This window comes from Orycteropus afer, unplaced genomic scaffold (assembly GCF_000298275.1).
Source record: "Orycteropus afer afer isolate SDZICR_OR568_19922 unplaced genomic scaffold, OryAfe1.0 scaffold00018, whole genome shotgun sequence".
Lineage (NCBI taxonomy): Eukaryota > Metazoa > Chordata > Mammalia > Tubulidentata > Orycteropodidae > Orycteropus > Orycteropus afer.
The window spans coordinates 4,483,881-4,489,834 of NW_006921605.1; positions in this window are offsets into that span (position 1 = coordinate 4,483,881).

Here is a 5,954-nt window from a genome sequence, read left to right on the forward strand (position 1 = left end):
GAAGGGGAGAAGGAGTGAGGGGGAGAGAGGGAGAGGAAGTGAAGGGGAGAGAAAGTGAAAGGGAGTGAGAGAGAGTAAGGGGGAGAGTGAGAGGGAGTGAGAGGGAGAGAGGGAGTGAGGGGGAGAGAGAGTGAGAGGGAGTGAGGGAGAGAGAGTGGGGCAGAGGGGGAGTGAGGGAGAGAGAGGGGAGAGGCAGAGGGAGAGAAAAAAAAGCAAAGGAACAGAGGTCATCTTGGGGTCCAGGCAGAGCCAGGAAACCACTTTCTTCCCAGGGCCTTGTCTTCCACCTCTCCGGGTGGCTGCAACAGGTGAGGGGAAACCCAGGGCAGCTCCACACCCTCCTCATGAATTAGTGACGGCTCCCCAGTGCTTTGACACAGTTTGTCGAAAGACAACTTCCTGACAGAGAGGCTAGAACCTTCTCACTGCCTCTTTAATGAAGGGTTGGCAAGAGCAGAGTAATCAAAAGTGGAAGTTATTAACACACAGACTCATCCCACCAACCCACACGCCCAGGTAAGCGAGGTGTCCAGACGGCAGCTGGTGGGAGCCCAGGGCAGCATCTGAATTGCAGTGAGTGGTGCCCGGGTTTCCCCAGAGTAGCCTTCTGCCCAATCTTGGGAGGCCTACTGTCCAAGATGGCGGGCCTCTGGGAAGCCGCTTGGCACATCATCACTGTGGTTGGAACACTTGGGAGCTAGGCAGATGGGGTGGAGCCTGCCGTCAGGCCTCACTGGCCGGGCCATGTTTTCATTTGTGAGACGGGGGTACTGACCCCTGTGGAGGGCTCGAGGGAGGGCCGCCTCCTACCTGGCCCCTGCGGGCACTCAATGGCTGTGGCTTCTCTTCTCCCACCTTCTGAAGACGGGCAGTTTCCCAACTTGAGTAGTGGCTCTCATTTCTGAGAGGAAAGGGCTTGGCAGCGGGGGTGGGGTCCAGTGAGAAGGGAAGGGAAGGAGGAGCGCTGGGAAATCTCACTCACTCTCACTTCTGCTTTGCGGGTTAGAAACACGAAGCTGCCCGTAGCCGCCTGGCTCATGACTTCCTCCTCAGAGCCCACAGGGCCATTTGCATATGTCTCATTGAAATTCCAGATCAGAGCATTATCATTCCTCCAGCAGGTCCCTGGAGCATCTCAGAGGAACCAAAGGGTGGGACCTGCAGCCAAGGGTCAGTGTCGACCGCCCCAAACCTTCCCCTCTGTGACTCACTCTTATCCAACAGGCCATTTTCCTAGAATGTTACAACGGGGGTTTTTCCAGAGGCTTCCACTCTCAGTTACCCTCACGTAGCACTGGAGGTGAGCCCCAGTGGTCAGGGCTGGGCATTGGCCCTCTGATCACGGAGCCCCACCATTTTGTATTTCTTTTTTATATTTATTGTGATTTGGGTGAAATTTTACAGAGCAAGTAGTTTTCCATTCAACGCTTCATACACATTTTGTTTTGTGACATTGAATTGCAATCCTCACAATGTAACAGCTCTCTTCGCACTTCCTCCCTGTGGTGACCTGTCCTTCTGTCCCTGTGGTGACCTTCTCCCTCTGTCCTTCTTTCCTGAGCCTTCCCGCCTTCTGAGCTTTAGCCCCGGGCCAGTGCTGCTCTTTGAATCTCCAACGGTTGGTTGGTCGTTCCAAAGAGTGTGTGCTTTCCTGATGTTATTGTTTGTCTTACAGGCCTATTGTCTTGGTCTTTTATATTTTTTCATGAGTTTGAGCTTTGTTCCACATTTTTCTCCCACTCTGTCCAAGACCCTCCTATTGGGATCCCTTTCAGAGCGTCTGCAGTGGTAGCTGGGCACCATCTAGTTCCTCAGGTCTCGGGGTCCTTTGGACGAATTGTTTCCTTGAGTTTGGATTCTCTTCACTCTTTGCTCTGGACGGGGAGAGAGCAGTAGTGGCATCTTGGATGGCCGTTTCCTGTTTCTCAAGGGGCAGGCATGGCGTCCCTGGGTGATGTTTGGTTAACACCGTCAGCCGCTGCTCCAGTGGTGGAGGACTGAGTCCACTCAGGCCTGAATACCTGCTCCCGAAAGATCACCGCTGTTGACCACCCTCTAGAGCACAGTTCTTCTCCGACACACGGGGCCCTGCTTGCAGGCTACTCCACAGCCACTGAGTTCTGGTGAAAGGCAGCTGGCACTTTTCTCTTCGTCTGTGTTTGTATGATGGATGGGATGCCTGGGAACTGCTTACCCTTCTGCGGAAGGAACGGAAGACAGCCCCGCTCTTCAATTCCTTTTAAAAAATGGCCCTGGGACGTTCCTACTTTCTCTCTATTCCCTCGCTTTACGTTGGAGTCTCTCCAACTCTGAATCCTAAAACCTGAGACCATCAGATCCTGCGCTCTCCGAGGGCGAGATCACATCTCACTCACGCTTTTCCCTCCGGTCCTGGCTCCTAGGCGTTGCTACCGCCCATTGCTGTGGGTCACCGCCAACTCGTGGCGCCCCATGTGTGTTGAGTAGAACTGTGCCCTATGGGGTCTTCAGTGGCTGATTTTTTTCAGAAGGAGATTGCCAGACCCTTCTGACGTCCCTCAGAGTGGACGTGAACCTTCAGCCTTTCAATTAGCAGGCGCCACTTACACCGCCCAGGGACTCAGCAGCGCTTGTTAACTGGAATGGCGTTGCCTTTCTTGGCTGTTCTTTAGAAAGTCAGCCCAGCCCCCTGTGTTACATCATTAACGACACGTGGGCCGAGCTCAGGGCACACCCCTGTTGGGTGCCCTGCTGTGCCCGGGTGCTCCTGGCTGGCTCTGGCACTCTGGCCGGTGCGGCTCTGCCAGGCTGTGGCTGTCAGGATTGTCTGGGTCCTGGTAGAGAGAGTCAACTGTCTGAGCCCTAGAAGAGGAAGTTCCTCATGGGGTCACTTCCACACACAGGGTGGTTCCCGGAGGGTTTAGAACAGCCCAGGAAGGCGATTGGAAACTGTCAGATGGCTGACTTCAGGGGAATTTTTTTTCCAGAAAGTTCAGGGAACTCTGGCCAAAAAGCTATAGCTTCTAAGAGTGAAAAATGGGTCAAGTTAAATGGTAAATTGGAAAAAAAAAAAACCCACCACAATTTAGACAATCCAGCCACAGAGGGTTTCCATGTAAAGAACACGGGGCTGGGCGCTGGGGGGAGGGGGCGATTCCAGCACCAGGCCAGTACCGTCGAATTCCCTCGGACTCGTTTTGGCCCGTGTGTGTGTGTGTGTGTGTGTGTGTGTGTGTGTGTGTGTGTGTGAGAGAGAGAGAGAGAGACAGGGAGAGAGAGAGAGAGAAAGAGTGCAGAAGCAGGCTCCCTGGAGTTTTCAAAGGCTGAGCGTTTGCAGAAGTGAATCCCCAGGCCTGTCTTCCAAGGTCCCTGTGGGCGGACTCGAACTCCCAACTTTCTGGTCAGCAGCCAGGTGCGCTCACCAGCGGGTAAGCTGTTTGCCCCGCCCAGGGCCTGCAGGTGGGGGTGGTTGAGGGAAGCACAGAGGGGAGGGGCAGCAGAGCTCACCCTGGAGGAGGGACAGAGGAAGGAAGGGAAAGGGATGAAAGGGAGCGGGCAGCAGCCGGCAGCTGAAGGTGAACAGCCTCGAGCCTGTGGGAGGGGTGCAGGTGCCAGTGAACTCTGACCCCCAATAAAACTTCTAGGAAAACAAGGGCTTAGGAAGGTGTAGTCTGGGCTACAGGAAGGAGCTGAGCACAGACCCAGCCTGATGTGTGAAGACTGGATCGTGCCAGAGGACAGAAGAGGAAAGAGAATGGAAAAATGCCTTTATTGAGCACCTGCTGTGTACGGGGCCCCTTCCCAAAGTCTGCCAATGTCCGGTCAGCCCTGCAAGGCCAGGGCTGCTGCATTCTTCCAACAAGGGCGCCACCCCAAGTGGCCACACTCAGAGCAAAGCAGACCAGCTCCGCCATCAAGCTCAGGAAGCCAGCAGGGCAGAAGCGGGCAGGGGTAAGAAGGAACTCAAGTCTGAGGCAGGGCAGGAGGCGGCCAGCGTGGGCCCCATGCCCTAAATCTACTGGGGACTGGGACAGATGGACTGTTCCCAGTCAGGAGAGAGAATCTTTTGTCATCCCTGGGGAAGCCTGGGGGTCAGGGGAGGGGCAGGAAGCTGTGCAAACCACGGCCCCTGGGCAGAAACCAGACTCGGGAAACTGGAAGCCAGAGAGTGTGATGTTAATCACCAACAAGATTCCACTGTGAATCATTCAACACATGCATTTCTTCACACCCTTTTTCAACAAACGGTAACTGAGTGTCTCTGAGTTAGAGCTACTGCGTTAGGCAAACCCGTGGCCTTTGAGTCAACTCGACCCGTGATGACCCTGTGTGTCAGAGGAGGACTGTACTCTGTACAGTTGTCGATGGCTGAGTCTTTTAGAAATAGATCACTGGGCTGTTCTTCCAAGGCACCTCTGGGTGGTCTCAAACCCTCAACCTTTCAGTTGCAGCCGACCATGTTAACTGCTTACTGCTTGCACCACATTCACAAAGTATTAGCAAGTGATGGGAATCTTAAAGGGGAATTGGATGGCCCTTCTAAGGAACCTTTTTTTTTTTTTTTTTTAATAACACTTATTGTGCCTTCTGTGACAGCTTACAGAGCAAATGAGGTTCCCGTTCAACACTCTGTGCACGGCTCGTGTTGTGCCGCAGGTTGCAGACTCTCCCCTTCCTCCCTGGCTCCCTGTCTCCACTCGTCTTTCCTGCCCCTTCCTGCTTCTGAACTTGGCTCTGGGGCAAACGCTGCCCTTTTGCCTTGTGTGGTTGATTGTTCTGAGGTGCTGGCTCCTCCTGGGGGTTGTGGGTCACTTTCTGGCCCTCTCTGTTGTTTGTTACAATGTGACCCTTAGAAGTGGTTCAGTCCCAGGTTTGAAGGGTATCTAAAGGCCAGAGTCTCAGGGCTTCCATCAATCTCCATCAGACCAGTAAGTTAGGTGTCATTGAAGAACTTGAATTTTGTTCTGTTCTGTGTTTTTCGCCCACTCTGTCCAAACCAAAACCCAACTCACTGCCATCAAGTTGATGCCAACTCATAGCGACCCCTCCCTGGGTTTCTGAGGTGGTATCTCTACAGAAGTAGATTGCCCAGTCTTCCTTCCAAGGAGTGGCTGGTGGGTTTGAACCTCCAGCCCTCTGGTTAGCAGTCAAGTACCTTAGGGACTATGCCACCAGAGCTCCCCAAAAAATCAGTGGTTCGAACCCACCAGTCACTCCTGGTGAGAAAGATAGGGCAGTCTGCTTCTGTGAAGATGACAGCCTTGGAAACCCCACAGGGCAGCTCTACTCTGTCCTCTAGGGTCGTTATGAGTCAGAATCAAATTGCCAGGGTTTCTCCTAAGGAATTTTAGCAGCTACAAGCAGGAAGAAGATAGTATATAATCATAACAATAGGAAATGTTTACCAGAGAACTACGGTAACAGAGGTACTTAGAAAAGGTAGCCCTTAACATCTGGATTGACTTCCGGGAAGGTGCCAGATGTGTTCAAAACAAGAATATGTATTAAATAGCATTTGTATTTAGAAGGGACAAATCTGCCCTGGAGGAGGAAGTGCAGTCAGAATGCTCCTTGGAAACAAGAATGGCCAGACTTCATCTCACTACTTTGGTCAACTTGTCAGAAGGAACCGGTCCCTGGAGAAGGATATTAGAGGGTCAGCAAAAAAGAGGAAGACCCTCAGCAAGACGGACTGGAGCGGTGGCTGCGATGACAGGCTCAGGCACAGCAAGGACTGTGAGGCTGGAGCAGGACCAGGCGGGGTTTCGTGCTGTTGTGCACATGGTCGCTGTGAGTCAGAACCAACTCAGTGGCACCTAACAACAACATAGGTTTCTAAAAGGGAAAAAGAAAATAGGATCTGTTGAAAAAGATATGTCCATGTAATGGACTACTGCTCTTGTTGTTAGGGTTCGCTGAGTCAGTTTCAACGCACAGTGACCCCGTGTGCAACAAAACAAAATACCGCCCCATCC